Source organism: Oncorhynchus mykiss, chromosome 21 (genome assembly GCF_013265735.2).
Source record: "Oncorhynchus mykiss isolate Arlee chromosome 21, USDA_OmykA_1.1, whole genome shotgun sequence".
In the NCBI taxonomy this organism is placed as follows: domain Eukaryota; kingdom Metazoa; phylum Chordata; class Actinopteri; order Salmoniformes; family Salmonidae; genus Oncorhynchus; species Oncorhynchus mykiss.
Genome location: NC_048585.1, coordinates 59,664,373 through 59,682,875, shown reverse-complemented (window position 1 = coordinate 59,682,875; position 18,503 = coordinate 59,664,373). Strand labels below are relative to the sequence as shown.

Genomic DNA, 18,503 nt, shown 5'->3' with positions numbered 1-18,503 from the left:
GTGACTTAAGACACTGACCGCCTAATCCATTTATTGTGAGTTCAAGTATTGTTTTGGGGTACCTGAAAGTGGAGGGATGAAGTGGAAGTGTGCAGGGCAGTTAACCAAGTGGTTTAGGAATCGAAACCATCCTCTGCTATCCAGTTTGCTTTTAGCAATGAAGTGCAAACAGAAGTTAATTTTCAGCAAGTACCCCAGTGGCCTAATGGATAAGGCACTGGCCTTCTAAGCCAGGGATTGTGGGTTCGAGTCCCATCTGGGGTGGATGAATGCAAATTCCTGTGGAGGAAGAGAGATCAGCACGTAACACAGAGTTAGATGGATTGAAGCTTTCCGATTCAATTTATAGAAATGAAGATTTAACAGGGATAAAAAAGGAGAATTTCGTGGGCATGTCTACGTGCCCTGAGAAATGCAATTTTTTTTACAACTGCTTCTATCAGTTCGTATAGGTCATGCTGATTTAACAGGGATAAAAAAGGAGAATTTCGTGGGCATGTCTATGTGCCCTGAGAAATGCAATTTTTTTTACAACTGCTTCTATCAGTTCGTATAGGTCATGCTGATCACACATTTCCACAGTGACTTAAGACACTGACCGCCTAATCCATTTATTGTGAGTTCAAGTATTGTTTTGGGGTACCTGAAAGTGGAGGGATGAAGTGGAAGTGTGCAGGGCAGTTAACCAAGTGGTTTAGGAATCGAAACCATCCTCTGCTATCCAGTTTGCTTTTAGCAATGAAGTGCAAACAGAAGAGAAGAGCTGGGCACATAACACAGAGGTTGATGGATCGAAGCTAACCAATTCTACTTTTAGAAATGAAGTGTAAACAGGGATTTTTTTTTTAAATTTGAGAATTTCATGTGCATGTCTCTGTGCCCTCCGTGATTATTTTTTTATTACTGCTTCTATCAATCCATATAGGTCATGCTGATCACAGAGAGACACAGTGGCTTAAGACACTGATCTCCTAATCCATGTATTGTGAATTCAAGTATTGTTTTGGGGTACCTGAAAGTGGAGTGATGAAGTGGAAGTGTGCCTGGCAGTTAACCCAGTGATTTATGGATCGAAACCATCCTCTGCTTTAGCAATGAAGTGCAAACAGAAATATTAAACCAAAATTTCATGGGCATGTCTCAGTGCCCTCCGTGATTATTTTTTGACTGCTTCTGTCAGTTTGTACAGGTCATGCTGATTACAGAAGCGAAGCGGAAGCGCGATGTCTACTTTAACCACGTGTACGATCGGTCGAAACCACTCTCTGCTATCCAGTTCATTTTCAGCAAGTACCCCAGTGGCCTAATGGATAAGGCACTGGCCTTCTAAGCCAGGTATTGTGGGTTCGAGTCCCATCTGGGGTGGATGAATGCAAATTCCTTTGGAGGAAGAGAGATCAGCACGTAACACAGAGTTTGATGGATTGAAGCTTTCTGATTAAGTTTTTAGAAATGAAGATTTAACAGGGATAAAAAAGGAGAATTTCGTGGGCATGTCTCTGTGCCCTGCGAAATGCAATTTTTTTACAACTGCTTCTATCAGTTCGTATAGGTCATGCTGATCACACATTTCCACAGTGACTTAAGACACTGACCGCCTAATCCATTTATTGTGAGTTCAAGTATTGTTTTAGGGTACCTGAAAGTGGAGGGATGAAGTGGAAGTGTGCAGTTAACCAAGTGATTTAGGAATCGAAACCATCCTCTGCTATCCAGTTTGCTTTTAGCAATGAAGTGCAAACAGAAGAGAAGAGCTGGGCACATAACACAGAGGTTGATGGATCGAAGCTATCCAATTCTACTTTTAGAAATGAAGTGTAAACAGGGATTTTTTTTTTAAATTTGAGAATTTCATGTGCATGTCTCTGTGCCCTCCATGATTCTTTTTTTTATTACTGCTTCTATCAATCCATATAGGTCATGCTGATCACAGAGAGACACAGTGGCTTAAGACACTGATCTCCTAATCCATGTATTGTGAATTCAAGTATTGTTTTGGGGAACCTGAAAGTGGAGTGATGAAGTGGAAGTGTGCCTGGCAGTTAACCCAGTGATTTATGGATCGAAACCATCCTCTGCTATTCAGTTTGCTTTAGCAATGAAGTGCAAACAGAAATATTAAACCAAAATTTCATGGGCATGTCTCAGTGCCCTCCATGATTCTTTTTTTATTACTGCTTCTATCAATCCATATAGGTCATGCTGATCACAGAGAGACACAGTGGCTTAAGACACTGATCTCCTAATCCATGTATTGTGAATTCAAGTATTGTTTTAGGGTACCTGAAAGTGGAGGGATGAAGTGGAAGTGTGCAGGGCAGTTAACCAAGTGGTTTAGGAATCGAAACCATCCTCTGCTATCCAGTTTGCTTTTAGCAATGAAGTGCAAACAGAAGAGAAGAGCTGGGCACATAACACAGAGGTTGATGGATCGAAGCTATCCAATTCTACTTTTAGAAATGAAGTGTAAACAGGGATTTTTTTTTTAAATTGGAGAATTTCATGTGCATGTCTCTGTGCCCTCCGTGATTCCTTTTTTATTACTGCTTCTATCAATCCATATAGGTCATGCTGATCACAGAGAGACACAGTGGCTTAAGACACTGATCTCCTAATCCATGTATTGTGAATTCAAGTATTGTTTTGGGGTACCTGAAAGTGGAGTGATGAAGTGGAAGTGTGCCTGGCAGTTAACCCAGTGATTTATGGATCGAAACCATCCTCTGCAATGAAGTGCAAACAGAAATATTAAACCATAATTTCATGGGCATGTCTCAGTGCCCTCCGTGATTATTTTTTGACTGCTTCTGTCAGTTTGTACAGGTCATGCTGATTACAGAAGCGAAGCGGAAGCGTGATGTCTACTTTAACCACGTGTACAATCGGTCGAAACCACTCTCTGCTATCCAGCTCATTTTCAGCAAGTACCCCAGTGGCCTAATGGATAAGGCACTGGCCTTCTAAGCCAGGGATTGTGGGTTCGAGTCCCATCTGGGGTGGATGAATGCAAATTTCTGTGGAGGAAGAGAGATCAGCACGTAACACAGAGTTAGAATGATTGAAGCTTTCCGATTCAATTTATAGAAATGAAGATTTAACAGGGATAAAAAAGGATAATTTTGTGGGCATGTCTCTGTGCCCTGAGAAATGCAATTTTTTTTACAACTGCTTCTATCAGTTCGTATAGGTCATGCTGATCACACATTTCCACAGTGACTTAAGACACTGACCGCCTAATCCATTTATTGTGAGTTCAAGTATTGTTTTGGGGTACCTGAAAGCGGAGGGATGAAGTGGAAGTGTGCAGGGCAGTTAACCAAGTGGTTTAGGAATCGAAACCATCCTCTGCTATCCAGTTTGCTTTTAGCAATGAAATGCAAACAGAAGAGAAAAGCTGGGCACATAACACAGAGGTTGATGGATCGAAGCTATCCAATTCTACTTTTAGAAATGAAGTGTAAACAGGGATTTTTTTTTTAAATTGGAGAATTTCATGTGCATGTCTCTGTGCACTCCGTGATTCTTTTTTTATTACTGCTTCTATCAATCCATATAGGTCATGCTGATCACAGAGAGACACAGTGGCTTAAGACACTGATCTCCTAATCCATGTATTGTGAATTCAAGTGTTGTTTTGGGGTACCTGAAAGTGGAGTGATGAAGTGGAAGTGTGCCTGGCAGTTAACCCAGTGATTTATGGATCGAAACCATCCTCTGCTATTCAGTTTGCTTTAGCAATGAAGTGCAAACAGAAATATTAAACCAAAATTTCATGGGCATGTCTCAGTGCCCTCCGTGATTATTTTTTGACTGCTTCTGTCAGTTTGTACAGGTCATGCTGATTACAGAAGCGAAGCGGAAGCGCGATGTCTACTTTAACCTGTTTACGATATTGGTTCCCAATTGGGAATCAACCCTCCCACGTGCAGCTGAAACGGTGGCGCATGGAACGCAAAAATATTCTTAAAAATATTTAACCTCCACACATTAACAAGTCCAATAGCTCAAATGAAAGATAAACATCTTGTTCATCTAGCCAGCAAGTCAGATTTCTAAAATGTTTTACGGCGAAAACATAGCACATATATATGTAAAACCACCACCAGACACAGCTCATTTCAATAGCCAAAACATGCAATCAACAAACGCAGGATTAAAAAATAAATCGCTCACTAACCTTTTGAAAATCTTCATCAGATGACAGTAATATGACATATTACACAGTACATATTTTTTTTTTCAATAATATGCCATTTATATCCATAAATGTCCATTTACAGTGAGTTCACCTTCAGAAATTACTCAAAAATGCCCTCAGGAAATCTATGTAGCGCGGCAAGATAACGTAAATAGACATCATAAACTTTGACTAAATATACATGTTCTACATATAGTTAGAAAGATACACTGCTTCTTTATGCAACCGCTGTGTTAGATTTATTTTTAACGTTACAGAAATCGCACACTATTCCATATTGTGAGACAGCGCTCAGTTCCAGGCTACATTTCCACGTAATGTTGGAGTCAACAGAAACACAGATTTAAGCATAAATATTCCCTTACCTTCGATGGTCTTCGTTCAGAATGTTCTGGAAGGCTTCATACTTACCCAATATATCGTTTGGTTTCAAGTCTTGCGTCTTTGTATTAGCTACTGCTAATAACATCAGCTGAAATGCACCCAAAACGTCCTCTGGTCCGGATAAGTTGCGCATCAAAACTTCAAAATTACACATTATATGTCGACTAAACAGGTCAAACTAAGTGCAGAAGCAAGCTTTATGATGTTTTAGACGTGCAAAACAAACTTCAATTCAATCGGCCATCGTCTGCGGGGTGGATGCAAATTCCTGTGGAGGAAGAGAGATCAGCACGTAACACAGAGTTTGATGGTTTGAAGCTTTCTGATTAAATTTTTAGAAATGAAGATTTAACAGGGATAAAAAAGGAGAATTTCGTGGGCATGTCTCTGTGCCCTGCGAAATGCAATTTTTTTACAACTGCTTCTATCAGTTCGTATAGGTCATGCTGATCACACATTTCCACAGTGACTTAAGACACTGACCGCCTAATCCATTTATTGTGAGTTCAAGTATTGTTTTGGGGTACCTGAAAGTGGAGTGATGAAGTGGAAGTGTGCCTGGCAGTTAACCCAGTGATTTATGGATCGAAACCATCCTCTGCAATGAAGTGCAAACAGAAATATTAAACCATAATTTCATGGGCATGTCTCAGTGCCCTCCGTGATTATTTTTTGACTGCTTCTGTCAGTTTGTACAGGTCATGCTGATTACAGAAGCGAAGCGGAAGCGTGATGTCTACTTTAACCACGTGTACAATCGGTCGAAACCACTCTCTGCTATCCAGCTCATTTTCAGCAAGTACCCCAGTGGCCTAATGGATAAGGCACTGGCCTTCTAAGCCAGGGATTGTGGGTTCGAGTCCCATCTGGGGTGGATGAATGCAAATTTCTGTGGAGGAAGAGAGATCAGCACGTAACACAGAGTTAGAATGATTGAAGCTTTCCGATTCAATTTATAGAAATGAAGATTTAACAGGGATAAAAAAGGATAATTTTGTGGGCATGTCTCTGTGCCCTGAGAAATGCAATTTTTTTTACAACTGCTTCTATCAGTTCGTATAGGTCATGCTGATCACACATTTCCACAGTGACTTAAGACACTGACCGCCTAATCCATTTATTGTGAGTTCAAGTATTGTTTTGGGGTACCTGAAAGCGGAGGGATGAAGTGGAAGTGTGCAGGGCAGTTAACCAAGTGGTTTAGGAATCGAAACCATCCTCTGCTATCCAGTTTGCTTTTAGCAATGAAATGCAAACAGAAGAGAAAAGCTGGGCACATAACACAGAGGTTGATGGATCGAAGCTATCCAATTCTACTTTTAGAAATGAAGTGTAAACAGGGATTTTTTTTTTAAATTGGAGAATTTCATGTGCATGTCTCTGTGCACTCCGTGATTCTTTTTTTATTACTGCTTCTATCAATCCATATAGGTCATGCTGATCACAGAGAGACACAGTGGCTTAAGACACTGATCTCCTAATCCATGTATTGTGAATTCAAGTGTTGTTTTGGGGTACCTGAAAGTGGAGTGATGAAGTGGAAGTGTGCCTGGCAGTTAACCCAGTGATTTATGGATCGAAACCATCCTCTGCTATTCAGTTTGCTTTAGCAATGAAGTGCAAACAGAAATATTAAACCAAAATTTCATGGGCATGTCTCAGTGCCCTCCGTGATTATTTTTTGACTGCTTCTGTCAGTTTGTACAGGTCATGCTGATTACAGAAGCGAAGCGGAAGCGCGATGTCTACTTTAACCTGTTTACGATATTGGTTCCCAATTGGGAATCAACCCTCCCACGTGCAGCTGAAACGGTGGCGCATGGAACGCAAAAATATTCTTAAAAATATTTAACCTCCACACATTAACAAGTCCAATAGCTCAAATGAAAGATAAACATCTTGTTCATCTAGCCAGCAAGTCAGATTTCTAAAATGTTTTACGGCGAAAACATAGCACATATATATGTAAAACCACCACCAGACACAGCTCATTTCAATAGCCAAAACATGCAATCAACAAACGCAGGATTAAAAAATAAATCGCTCACTAACCTTTTGAAAATCTTCATCAGATGACAGTAATATGACATATTACACAGTACATATTTTTTTTTTCAATAATATGCCATTTATATCCATAAATGTCCATTTACAGTGAGTTCACCTTCAGAAATTACTCAAAAATGCCCTCAGGAAATCTATGTAGCGCGGCAAGATAACGTAAATAGACATCATAAACTTTGACTAAATATACATGTTCTACATATAGTTAGAAAGATACACTGCTTCTTTATGCAACCGCTGTGTTAGATTTATTTTTAACGTTACAGAAATCGCACACTATTCCATATTGTGAGACAGCGCTCAGTTCCAGGCTACATTTCCACGTAATGTTGGAGTCAACAGAAACACAGATTTAAGCATAAATATTCCCTTACCTTCGATGGTCTTCGTTCAGAATGTTCTGGAAGGCTTCATACTTACCCAATATATCGTTTGGTTTCAAGTCTTGCGTCTTTGTATTAGCTACTGCTAATAACATCAGCTGAAATGCACCCAAAACGTCCTCTGGTCCGGATAAGTTGCGCATCAAAACTTCAAAATTACACATTATATGTCGACTAAACAGGTCAAACTAAGTGCAGAAGCAAGCTTTATGATGTTTTAGACGTGCAAAACAAACTTCAATTCAATCGGCCATCGTCTGCGGGGTGGATGCAAATTCCTGTGGAGGAAGAGAGATCAGCACGTAACACAGAGTTTGATGGTTTGAAGCTTTCTGATTAAATTTTTAGAAATGAAGATTTAACAGGGATAAAAAAGGAGAATTTCGTGGGCATGTCTCTGTGCCCTGCGAAATGCAATTTTTTTACAACTGCTTCTATCAGTTCGTATAGGTCATGCTGATCACACATTTCCACAGTGACTTAAGACACTGACCGCCTAATCCATTTATTGTGAGTTCAAGTATTGTTTTGGGATACCTGAAAGTGGAAGGATGAAGTGGAAGTGTGCAGGGCAGTTAACCAAGTGATTTAGGAATCGAAACCATCCTCTGCTATCCAGTTTGCTTTTAGCAATGAAGTGCAAACAGAAGAGAAGAGCTGGGCACATAAAACAGAGGTTGATGGATCGAAGCTATCCAATTCTACTTTTAGAAATGAAGTGTAAACAGGAATTTTTTTTTTTAAATTGGAGAATTTCATGTGCATGTCTCTGTGCCCTCCGTGATTCTTTTTTTATTACTGCTTCTATCAATCCATATAGGTCATGCTGATCACAGAGAGACACAGTGGCTTAAGACACTGATCTCCTAATCCATGTATTGTGAATTCAAGTATTGTTTTGGGGTACCTGAAAGTGGAGTGATGAAGTGGAAGTGTGCCTGGCAGTTAACCCAGTGATTTATGGATCGAAACCATCCTCTGCTATTCAGTTTGCTTTAGCAATGAAGTGCAAACAGAAATATTAAACCATAATTTCATGGGCATGTCTCAGTGCCCTCCGTGATTATTTTTTGACTGCTTCTGTCAGTTTGTACAGGTCATGCTGATTACAGAAGCGAAGCGGAAGCGTGATGTCTACTTTAACCACGTGTACGATCGGTCAAAACCACTCTCTGCTATCCAGCTCATTTTCAGCAAGTACCCCAGTGGCCTAATGGATAAGGCACTGGCCTTCTAAGCCAGGGATTGTGGGTTCGAGTCCCATCTGGGGTGGATGAATGCAAATTCCTGTGGAGGAAGAGAGATCAGCATGTAACACAGAGTTTGATGGATTGAAGCTTTCTGATTCAATTGTTAGAAATGAAGATTTAACAGGGATAAAAAAGGAGAATTTCGTGGGCATGTCTCTGTGCCCTGTGAAATGCAATTTTTTTACAACTGCTTCTATCAGTTCGTATAGGTCATGCTGATCACACATTTCCACAGTGACTTAAGACACTGACCGCCTAATCCATTTATTGTGAGTTCAAGTATTGTTTTGGGATACCTGAAAGTGGAGGGATGAAGTGGAAGTGTGCAGGGCAGTTAACCAAGTGATTTAGGAATCGAAACCATCCTCTGCTATCCAGTTTGCTTTTAGCAATGAAGTGCAAACAGAAGAGAAGAGCTGGGCACATAAAACAGAGGTTGATGGATCGAAGCTATCCAATTCTACTTTTAGAAATGAAGTGTAAACAGGGATTTTTTTTTTTAAATTGGAGAATTTCATGTGCATGTCTCTGTGCCCTCCGTGATTCTTTTTTTATTACTGCTTCTATCAATCCATATAGGTCATGCTGATCACAGAGAGACACAGTGGCTTAAGACACTGATCTCCTAATCCATGTATTGTGAATTCAAGTATTGTTTTGGGGTACCTGAAAGTGGAGTGATGAAGTGGAAGTGTGCCTGGCAGTTAACCCAGTGATTTATGGATCGAAACCATCCTCTGCTATTCAGTTTGCTTTAGCAATGAAGTGCAAACAGACATATTAAACAATAATTTCATGGGCATGTCTCAGTGCCCTCCGTGATTATTTTTTGACTGCTTCTGTCAGTTTGTACAGGTCATGCTGATTACAGAAGCGAAGCGGAAGCGTGATGTCTACTTTAACCACGTGTACGATCGGTCGAAACCACTCTCTGCTATCCAGCTCATTTTCAGCAAGTACCCCAGTGGCCTAATGGATAAGGCACTGGCCTTCTAAACCAGGGAGTCCCATCTGGGGTGGATGAATGCAAATTCCTGTGGAGGAAGAGAGATCAGCACATAACACAGAGTTCGATGGATTGAACCTTTCCGATTCAATTTTTAGAAATGAAGATTTAACAGGGATAAAAAAGGAGAATTTCGTGGGCATGTAATCCTTAGGTAGTGCAGTGTACCATGACATGTGCTTGACAAAAAAATATCTTTCCCTGAGAGAAGAAGTCTTCACTTGTTGACATTTGATAGGAATGTTGGTAGAGCAGCAGAGAGTTTTCGAGATTGCAACAGTCTTTAGGTCGCTGACTCAGAAGAGTATAACTTTTTCTGCAGTTGTGCCAAGTTTTTGAGTTATGCCTAGTGTTTCCCCAAAAGCAAGTCATTCCCTGAGCGGGAATCAAACCCAGGCAGCGGTGGTAAAATAAATGAATCCTAACCACTCGACCAACAGGGAGAGAGAAAAAGACATTTCGCAAGCTAGGGGGCTAAACAGCGATTTTATTCCTCTGCTCACTTTTTCTCTAATCCCAAATGCAACTACTTGCAATCTAAGGGGATGTAGCTCAGAGGAATAGAGCATTAGTTGAACGTACGAAGACCTCGGGGCAATCGTCAGCAACTCCAAGAAACCACCAAACTCAGCAGATTAATTTCTTAAAGGGAACATATGCTTCTGCCAAACCTCTGACCATCTAGGTGATGGCGTTTGACTATATTTTTTATCCTTCGATAGCTCAGTTGGTAGAGTGGAGGAGTATAGGTGAAATTGCTGTAATCCTTAGGTCGCTGGTTCAAATCCGGCTCGAAGGATTGTACTTTTTCTTGTGGCTTACGCCAACTTTTTGACAGCAGTGTACCATGACATGTGCTTGACAAAAAATATCTTTCCCTGAGAGAAGAAATCTTCACTTGTTGACATTTGATAGGAATGTTGGTAGAGCAGCAGAGAGTTTTCGAGATTGCAACAGTCCTTAGGTCGCTGACTCAGAAGAGTATAACTTTTTCTGCAGTTGTGCCAAGTTTTTGAGTTATGCCTAGTGTTTCCCCAAAAGCAAGTCATTCCCTGAGCGGGAATCAAACCCAGGCAGCGGTGGTAAAATAAATGAATCCTAACCACTAGACCAACAGGGAGAGAGAAAAAGACCTTTCGCAAGCTAGGGGGCTAAACAGCGATTTTATTCCTCTGCTCACTTTTTCTCTAATCCCAAATGCAACTACTTGCAATCTAAGGGGATGTAGCTCAGAGGAATAGAGCATTAGTTGAACGTACGAAGACCTGGGGGCAATCGTCAGCAGCTCCAAGAAACCACCAAACTCAGCAGATTAATTTCTTAAAGGGAACATATGCTTCTGCCAAACCTCTGACCATCTAGGTGATGGCGTTTGACTATATTTTTTATCCTTCGATAGCTCAGTTGGTAGAGCGGAGGACTGTAGGTGAAATTGCTGTAATCCTTAGGTCGCTGGTTCAAATCCGGCTCGAAGGATTGTACTTTTTCTTGTGGCTTACGCCAACTTTTTGACAGCAGTGTACCATGACATGTGCTTGACAAAAAATATCTTTCCCTGAGAGAAGAAATCTTCACTTGTTGACCTTTGATAGGAATGTTGGTAGAGCAGCAGAGAGTTTTCGAGATTGCAACAGTCCTTAGGTCGCTGACTCAGAAGAGTATAACTTTTTCTGCAGTTGTGCCAAGTTTTTGAGTTATGCCTAGTGTTTCCCCAAAAGCAAGTCATTCCCTGAGCGGGAATCAAACCCAGGCAGCGGTGGTAAAATAAATGAATCCTAACCACTAGACCAACAGGGAGAGAGAAAAAGACATTTCGCAAGCTAGGGGGCTAAACAGCGATTTTATTCCTCTGCTCACTTTTTCTCTAATCCCAAATGCAACTACTTGCAATCTAAGGGGATGTAGCTCAGAGGAATAGAGCATTAGTTGAACGTACGAAGACCTCGGGGCAATCGTCAGCAACTCCAAGAAACCACCAAACTCAGCAGATTAATTTCTTAAAGGGAACATATGCTTCTGCCAAACCTCTGACCATCTAGGTGATGGCGTTTGACTATATTTTTTATCCTTCGATAGCTCAGTTGGTAGAGTGGAGGAGTGTAGGTGAAATTGCTGTAATCCTTAGGTCGCTGGTTCAAATCCTGCTCGAAGGATTGTACTTTTTCTTGTGGCTTACGCCAACTTTTTGACAGCAGTGTACCATGACATGTGCTTGACAAAAAATATCTTTCCCTGAGAGAAGAAATCTTCACTTGTTGACCTTTGATAGGAATGTTGGTAGAGCAGCAGAGAGTTTTCGAGATTGCAACAGTCCTTAGGTCGCTGACTCAGAAGAGTATAACTTTTTCTGCAGTTGTGCCAAGTTTTTGAGTTATGCCTAGTGTTTCCCCAAAAGCAAGTCATTCCCTGAGCGGGAATCAAACCCAGGCAGCGGTGGTAAAATAAATGAATCCTAACCACTAGACCAACAGGGAGAGAGAAAAAGACATTTCGCAAGCTAGGGGGCTAAACAGCGATTTTATTCCTCTGCTCACTTTTTCTCTAATCCCAAATGCAACTACTTGCAATCTAAGGGGATGTAGCTCAGAGGAATAGAGCATTAGTTGAACGTACGAAGACCTCGGGGCAATCGTCAGCAACTCCAAGAAACCACCAAACTCAGCAGATTAATTTCTTAAAGGGAACATATGCTTCTGCCAAACCTCTGACCATCTAGGTGATGGCGTTTGACTATATTTTTTATCCTTCGATAGCTCAGTTGGTAGAGTGGAGGAGTGTAGGTGAAATTGCTGTAATCCTTAGGTCGCTGGTTCAAATCCGGCTCGAAGGATTGTACTTTTTCTTGTGGCTTACGCCAACTTTTTGACAGCAGTGTACCATGACATGTGCTTGACAAAAAATATCTTTCCCTGAGAGAAGAAATCTTCACTTGTTGACATTTGATAGGAATGTTGGTAGAGCAGCAGAGAGTTTTCGAGATTGCAACAGTCCTTAGGTCGCTGACTCAGAAGAGTATAACTTTTTCTGCAGTTGTGCCAAGTTTTTGAGTTATGCCTAGTGTTTCCCCAAAAGCAAGTCATTCCCTGAGCGGGAATCAAACCCAGGCAGCGGTGGTAAAATAAATGAATCCTAACCACTAGACCAACAGGGAGAGAGAAAAAGACATTTCGCAAGCTAGGGGGCTAAACAGCGATATTATTCCTCTGCTCACTTTTTCTCTAATCCCAAATGCAACTACTTGCAATCTAAGGGGATGTAGCTCAGAGGAATAGAGCATTAGTTGAACGTACGAAGACCTGGGGGCAATCGTCAGCAGCTCCAAGAAACCACCAAACTCAGCAGATTAATTTCTTAAATGAACATATGCTTCTGCCAAACCTCTGACCATCTAGGTGATGGCGTTTGACTATATTTTTTATCCTTCGATAGCTCAGTTGGTAGAGCGGAGGACTGTAGGTGAAATTGCTGTAATCCTTAGGTCGCTGGTTCAAATCCGGCTCGAAGGATTGTACTTTTTCTTGTGGCTTACGCCAACTTTTTGACAGCAGTGTACCATGACATGTGCTTGACAAAAAATATCTTTCCCTGAGAGAAGAAATCTTCACTTGTTGACATTTGATAGGAATGTTGGTAGAGCAGCAGAGAGTTTTCGAGATTGCAACAGTCCTTAGGTCGCTGACTCAGAAGAGTATAACTTTTTCTGCAGTTGTGCCAAGTTTTTGAGTTATGCCTAGTGTTTCCCCAAAAGCAAGTCATTCCCTGAGCGGGAATCAAACCCAGGCAGCGGTGGTAAAATAAATGAATCCTAACCACTAGACCAACAGGGAGAGAGAAAAAGACATTTCGCAAGCTAGGGGGCTAAACAGCGATTTTATTCCTCTGCTCACTTTTTCTCTAATCCCAAATGCAACTACTTGCAATCTAAGGGGATGTAGCTCAGAGGAATAGAGCATTAGTTGAACGTACGAAGACCTGGGGGCAATCGTCAGCAGCTCCAAGAAACCACCAAACTCAGCAGATTAATTTCTTAAAGGGAACATATGCTTCTGCCAAACCTCTGACCATCTAGGTGATGGCGTTTGACTATATTTTTTATCCTTCGATAGCTCAGTTGGTAGAGCGGAGGACTGTAGGTGAAATTGCTGTAATCCTTAGGTCGCTGGTTCAAATCCGGCTCGAAGGATTGTACTTTTTCTTGTGGCTTACGCCAACTTTTTGACAGCAGTGTACCATGACATGTGCTTGACAAAAAATATCTTTCCCTAAGAGAAGAAATCTTCACTTGTTGACCTTTGATAGGAATGTTGGTAGAGCAGCAGAGAGTTCTCGAGATTGCAACAGTCCTTAGGTCGCTGACTCAGAAGAGTATAACTTTTTCTGCAGTTGTGCAAAGTTTTTGACTTATGCCTAGTGTTTCCCCAAAAGCAAGTCATTCCCTGAGCGGGAATCAAACCCAGGCAGCGGTGGTAAAAGAACCGAATCCTAACCACTTGACCAACAGGGAGAGAGAAAAAATGCATTTTGCAGTGAGGGGGCTAAACAGCGATTTTATTCCTCTGCTAACTTTTTCTCTAATCCCAAACGCAACTACTTGCAATCTAAGGGGATGTAGCTAAGAGGAATAGAGCATTAGTTGAACGTACGAAGACCTGGGGGCAATCGTCAGCAGCTCCAAGAAACCGCCAAACTCAGCAGATTCATTTCTTAAAGGGAACATATGCTTCTGCCAAACCTCTGACCATCTAGGTGATGGCGTTTGACTATATTTTTTATCCTTCGATAGCTCAGTTGGTAGAGTGGAGGACTGTAGGGGAAGTTGCTGTAATCCTTAGGTCGCCGGTTCAAATCCGGCTCGAAGGATTGTACTTTTTCTTGTGGCTTACGCCAACTTTTTGACAGCAGTGTACCATGACATGTGCTTGACAAAAAAATATCTTTCCCTGAGAGAAGAAATGTTCACTTGTTGACCTTTGATAGGAATGTTGGTATAGCAGCAGAGAGTTCTCGAGATTGCAACAGTCCTTAGGTCGCTGACTCAGAAGAGTATAACTTTTTCTGCAGTTGTGCCAAGTTTTTGACTTATGCCTAGTGTTTCCCCAAAAGCAAGTCATTCCCTGAGCGGGAATCAAACCCAGGCAGCGGTGGTAAAATAAATGAATCCTAACCACTCGACCAACAGGGAGAGAGAAAAAGACATTTCGCAAGCTAGGGGGCTAAACAGCGATTTTATTCCTCTGCTCACTTTTTCTCTAATCCCAAATGCAACTACTTGCAATCTAAGGGGATGTAGCTCAGAGGAATAGAGCATTAGTTGAACGTACGAAGACCTCGGGGCAATCGTCAGCAACTCCAAGAAACCACCAAACTCAGCAGATTAATTTCTTAAAGGGAACATATGCTTCTGCCAAACCTCTGACCATCTAGGTGATGGCGTTTGACTATATTTTTTATCCTTCGATAGCTCAGTTGGTAGAGTGGAGGAGTATAGGTGAAATTGCTGTAATCCTTAGGTCGCTGGTTCAAATCCGGCTCGAAGGATTGTACTTTTTCTTGTGGCTTACGCCAACTTTTTGACAGCAGTGTACCATGACATGTGCTTGACAAAAAATATCTTTCCCTGAGAGAAGAAATCTTCACTTGTTGACATTTGATAGGAATGTTGGTAGAGCAGCAGAGAGTTTTCGAGATTGCAACAGTCCTTAGGTCGCTGACTCAGAAGAGTATAACTTTTTCTGCAGTTGTGCCAAGTTTTTGAGTTATGCCTAGTGTTTCCCCAAAAGCAAGTCATTCCCTGAGCGGGAATCAAACCCAGGCAGCGGTGGTAAAATAAATGAATCCTAACCACTAGACCAACAGGGAGAGAGAAAAAGACATTTCGCAAGCTAGGGGGCTAAACAGCGATTTTATTCCTCTGCTCACTTTTTCTCTAATCCCAAATGCAACTACTTGCAATCTAAGGGGATGTAGCTCAGAGGAATAGAGCATTAGTTGAACGTACGAAGACCTGGGGGCAATCGTCAGCAGCTCCAAGAAACCACCAAACTCAGCAGATTAATTTCTTAAAGGGAACATATGCTTCTGCCAAACCTCTGACCATCTAGGTGATGGCGTTTGACTATATTTTTTATCCTTCGATAGCTCAGTTGGTAGAGCGGAGGACTGTAGGTGAAATTGCTGTAATCCTTAGGTCGCTGGTTCAAATCCGGCTCGAAGGATTTTACTTTTTCTTGTGGCTTACGCCAACTTTTTGACAGCAGTGTACCATGACATGTGCTTGACAAAAAATATCTTTCCCTGAGAGAAGAAATCTTCACTTGTTGACCTTTGATAGGAATGTTGGTAGAGCAGCAGAGAGTTTTCGAGATTGCAACAGTCCTTAGGTCGCTGACTCAGAAGAGTATAACTTTTTCTGCAGTTGTGCCAAGTTTTTGAGTTATGCCTAGTGTTTCCCCAAAAGCAAGTCATTCCCTGAGCGGGAATCAAACCCAGGCAGCGGTGGTAAAATAAATGAATCCTAACCACTAGACCAACAGGGAGAGAGAAAAAGACATTTCGCAAGCTAGGGGGCTAAACAGCGATTTTATTCCTCTGCTCACTTTTTCTCTAATCCCAAATGCAACTACTTGCAATCTAAGGGGATGTAGCTCAGAGGAATAGAGCATTAGTTGAACGTACGAAGACCTCGGGGCAATCGTCAGCAACTCCAAGAAACCACCAAACTCAGCAGATTAATTTCTTAAAGGGAACATATGCTTCTGCCAAACCTCTGACCATCTAGGTGATGGCGTTTGACTATATTTTTTATCTTTCGATAGCTCAGTTGGTAGAGTGGAGGAGTATAGGTGAAATTGCTGTAATCCTTAGGTCGCTGGTTCAAATCCGGCTCGAAGGATTGTACTTTTTCTTGTGGCTTACGCCAACTTTTTGACAGCAGTGTACCATGACATGTGCTTGACAAAAAATATCTTTCCCTGAGAGAAGAAATCTTCACTTGTTGACCTTTGATAGGAATGTTGGTAGAGCAGCAGAGAGTTTTCGAGATTGCAACAGTCCTTAGGTCGCTGACTCAGAAGAGTATAACTTTTTCTGCAGTTGTGCCAAGTTTTTGAGTTATGCCTAGTGTTTCCCCAAAAGCAAGTCATTCCCTGAGCGGGAATCAAACCCAGGCAGCGGTGGTAAAATAAATGAATCCTAACCACTAGACCAACAGGGAGAGAGAAAAAGACATTTCGCAAGCTAGGGGGCTAAACAGCGATTTTATTCCTCTGCTCACTTTTTCTCTAATCCCAAATGCAACTACTTGCAATCTAAGGGGATGTAGCTCAGAGGAATAGAGCATTAGTTGAACGTACGAAGACCTCGGGGCAATCGTCAGCAACTCCAAGAAACCACCAAACTCAGCAGATTAATTTCTTAAAGGGAACATATGCTTCTGCCAAACCTCTGACCATCTAGGTGATGGCGTTTGACTATATTTTTTATCCTTCGATAGCTCAGTTGGTAGAGTGGAGGAGTGTAGGTGAAATTGCTGTAATCCTTAGGTCGCTGGTTCAAATCCGGCTCGAAGGATTGTACTTTTTCTTGTGGCTTACGCCAACTTTTTGACAGCAGTGTACCATGACATGTGCTTGACAAAAAATATCTTTCCCTGTGAGAAGAAATCTTCACTTGTTGACATTTGATAGGAATGTTGGTAGAGCAGCAGAGAGTTTTCGAGATTGCAACAGTCCTTAGGTCGCTGACTCAGAAGAGTATAACTTTTTCTGCAGTTGTGCCAAGTTTTTGAGTTATGCCTAGTGTTTCCCCAAAAGCAAGTCATTCCCTGAGCGGGAATCAAACCCAGGCAGCGGTGGTAAAATAAATGAATCCTAACCACTAGACCAACAGGGAGAGAGAAAAAGACATTTCGCAAGCTAGGGGGCTAAACAGCGATTTTATTCCTCTGCTCACTTTTTCTCTAATCCCAAATGCAACTACTTGCAATCTAAGGGGATGTAGCTCAGAGGAATAGAGCATTAGTTGAACGTACGAAGACCTGGGGGCAATCGTCAGCAGCTCCAAGAAACCACCAAACTCAGCAGATTAATTTCTTAAAGGGAACATATGCTTCTGCCAAACCTCTGACCATCTAGGTGATGGCGTTTGACTATATTTTTTATCCTTCGATAGCTCAGTTGGTAGAGCGGAGGACTGTAGGTGAAATTGCTGTAATCCTTAGGTCGCTGGTTCAAATCCGGCTCGAAGGATTGTACTTTTTCTTGTGGCTTACGCCAACTTTTTGACAGCAGTGTACCATGACATGTGCTTGACAAAAAATATCTTTCCCTGAGAGAAGAAATCTTCACTTGTTGACCTTTGATAGGAATGTTGGTAGAGCAGCAGAGAGTTCTCGAGATTGCAACAGTCCTTAGGTCGCTGACTCAGAAGAGTATAACTTTTTCTGCAGTTGTGCCAAGTTTTTGACTTATGCCTAGTGTTTCCCCAAAAGCAAGTCATTCCCTGAGCGGGAATCAAACCCAGGCAGCGGTGGTAAAATAAATGAATCCTAACCACTCGACCAACAGGGAGAGAGAAAAAGACATTTCGCAAGCTAGGGGGCTAAACAGCGATTTTATTCCTCTGCTCACTTTTTCTCTAATCCCAAATGCAACTACTTGCAATCTAAGGGGATGTAGCTCAGAGGAATAGAGCATTAGTTGAACGTACGAAGACCTCGGGGCAATCGTCAGCAACTCCAAGAAACCACCAAACTCAGCAGATTAATTTCTTAAAGGGAACATATGCTTCTGCCAAACCTCTGACCATCTAGGTGATGGCGTTTGACTATATTTTTTATCCTTCGATAGCTCAGTTGGTAGAGTGGAGGAGTATAGGTGAAATTGCTGTAATCCTTAGGTCGCTGGTTCAAATCCGGCTCGAAGGATTGTACTTTTTCTTGTGGCTTACGCCAACTTTTTGACAGCAGTGTACCATGACATGTGCTTGACAAAAAATATCTTTCCCTGAGAGAAGAAATCTTCACTTGTTGACATTTGATAGGAATGTTGGTAGAGCAGCAGAGAGTTTTCGAGATTGCAACAGTCCTTAGGTCGCTGACTCAGAAGAGTATAACTTTTTCTGCAGTTGTGCCAAGTTTTTGAGTTATGCCTAGTGTTTCCCCAAAAGCAAGTCATTCCCTGAGCGGGAATCAAACCCAGGCAGCGGTGGTAAAATAAATG

General features: G+C 41.7%; 1 long non-coding RNA gene and 18 other non-coding genes across 19 annotated transcripts; 18 read left to right on the top strand and 1 right to left on the bottom strand.

The window, feature by feature from the left end:
- Positions 1-191: 191 nt before the first annotated feature.
- Positions 192-264, top strand: trnar-ucu. The gene has a single exon. It is a non-coding gene; the product is annotated as a tRNA-Arg (tRNA).
- Positions 265-1,292: 1,028 nt separating this feature from the next.
- On the top strand, positions 1,293-1,365 carry trnar-ucu. The gene has a single exon. It is a non-coding gene; the product is annotated as a tRNA-Arg (tRNA).
- Positions 1,366-2,926: 1,561 nt separating this feature from the next.
- Positions 2,927-2,999, top strand: trnar-ucu. Its single transcript has one exon. It is a non-coding gene; the product is annotated as a tRNA-Arg (tRNA).
- A 2,384-nt stretch (positions 3,000-5,383) lies between these two features.
- Positions 5,384-5,456, top strand: trnar-ucu. Its single transcript has one exon. It is a non-coding gene; the product is annotated as a tRNA-Arg (tRNA).
- Positions 5,457-5,938: 482 nt separating this feature from the next.
- LOC118942794 lies at positions 5,939-9,249 on the bottom strand. Its single transcript, XR_005038444.1, has 2 exons — positions 9,183-9,249; positions 5,939-6,337 (listed from the first exon to the last, which is right to left on the bottom strand). It is a non-coding gene; the product is annotated as an uncharacterized LOC118942794 (long non-coding RNA).
- On the top strand, positions 8,229-8,301 carry trnar-ucu. Its single transcript has one exon. It is a non-coding gene; the product is annotated as a tRNA-Arg (tRNA).
- Positions 9,250-9,997: 748 nt separating the features above from the next.
- Positions 9,998-10,084, top strand: trnay-aua. Its single transcript is given in 2 exon segments — positions 9,998-10,034; positions 10,049-10,084. It is a non-coding gene; the product is annotated as a tRNA-Tyr (tRNA).
- A 590-nt stretch (positions 10,085-10,674) lies between these two features.
- trnay-gua lies at positions 10,675-10,761 on the top strand. Its single transcript is given in 2 exon segments — positions 10,675-10,711; positions 10,726-10,761. It is a non-coding gene; the product is annotated as a tRNA-Tyr (tRNA).
- Positions 10,762-11,351: 590 nt separating this feature from the next.
- Positions 11,352-11,438, top strand: trnay-gua. Its single transcript is given in 2 exon segments — positions 11,352-11,388; positions 11,403-11,438. It is a non-coding gene; the product is annotated as a tRNA-Tyr (tRNA).
- Positions 11,439-12,028: 590 nt separating this feature from the next.
- On the top strand, positions 12,029-12,115 carry trnay-gua. Its single transcript is given in 2 exon segments — positions 12,029-12,065; positions 12,080-12,115. It is a non-coding gene; the product is annotated as a tRNA-Tyr (tRNA).
- A 589-nt stretch (positions 12,116-12,704) lies between these two features.
- On the top strand, positions 12,705-12,791 carry trnay-gua. The gene is given in 2 exon segments: positions 12,705-12,741; positions 12,756-12,791. It is a non-coding gene; the product is annotated as a tRNA-Tyr (tRNA).
- A 590-nt stretch (positions 12,792-13,381) lies between these two features.
- Positions 13,382-13,468, top strand: trnay-gua. Its single transcript is given in 2 exon segments — positions 13,382-13,418; positions 13,433-13,468. It is a non-coding gene; the product is annotated as a tRNA-Tyr (tRNA).
- A 590-nt stretch (positions 13,469-14,058) lies between these two features.
- Positions 14,059-14,145, top strand: trnay-gua. Its single transcript is given in 2 exon segments — positions 14,059-14,095; positions 14,110-14,145. It is a non-coding gene; the product is annotated as a tRNA-Tyr (tRNA).
- A 591-nt stretch (positions 14,146-14,736) lies between these two features.
- On the top strand, positions 14,737-14,823 carry trnay-aua. Its single transcript is given in 2 exon segments — positions 14,737-14,773; positions 14,788-14,823. It is a non-coding gene; the product is annotated as a tRNA-Tyr (tRNA).
- Positions 14,824-15,413: 590 nt separating this feature from the next.
- Positions 15,414-15,500, top strand: trnay-gua. The gene is given in 2 exon segments: positions 15,414-15,450; positions 15,465-15,500. It is a non-coding gene; the product is annotated as a tRNA-Tyr (tRNA).
- Positions 15,501-16,090: 590 nt separating this feature from the next.
- On the top strand, positions 16,091-16,177 carry trnay-aua. The gene is given in 2 exon segments: positions 16,091-16,127; positions 16,142-16,177. It is a non-coding gene; the product is annotated as a tRNA-Tyr (tRNA).
- A 590-nt stretch (positions 16,178-16,767) lies between these two features.
- trnay-gua lies at positions 16,768-16,854 on the top strand. The gene is given in 2 exon segments: positions 16,768-16,804; positions 16,819-16,854. It is a non-coding gene; the product is annotated as a tRNA-Tyr (tRNA).
- Positions 16,855-17,444: 590 nt separating this feature from the next.
- trnay-gua lies at positions 17,445-17,531 on the top strand. The gene is given in 2 exon segments: positions 17,445-17,481; positions 17,496-17,531. It is a non-coding gene; the product is annotated as a tRNA-Tyr (tRNA).
- Positions 17,532-18,121: 590 nt separating this feature from the next.
- Positions 18,122-18,208, top strand: trnay-aua. The gene is given in 2 exon segments: positions 18,122-18,158; positions 18,173-18,208. It is a non-coding gene; the product is annotated as a tRNA-Tyr (tRNA).
- The last annotated feature ends 295 nt before the right edge of the window (positions 18,209-18,503 follow it).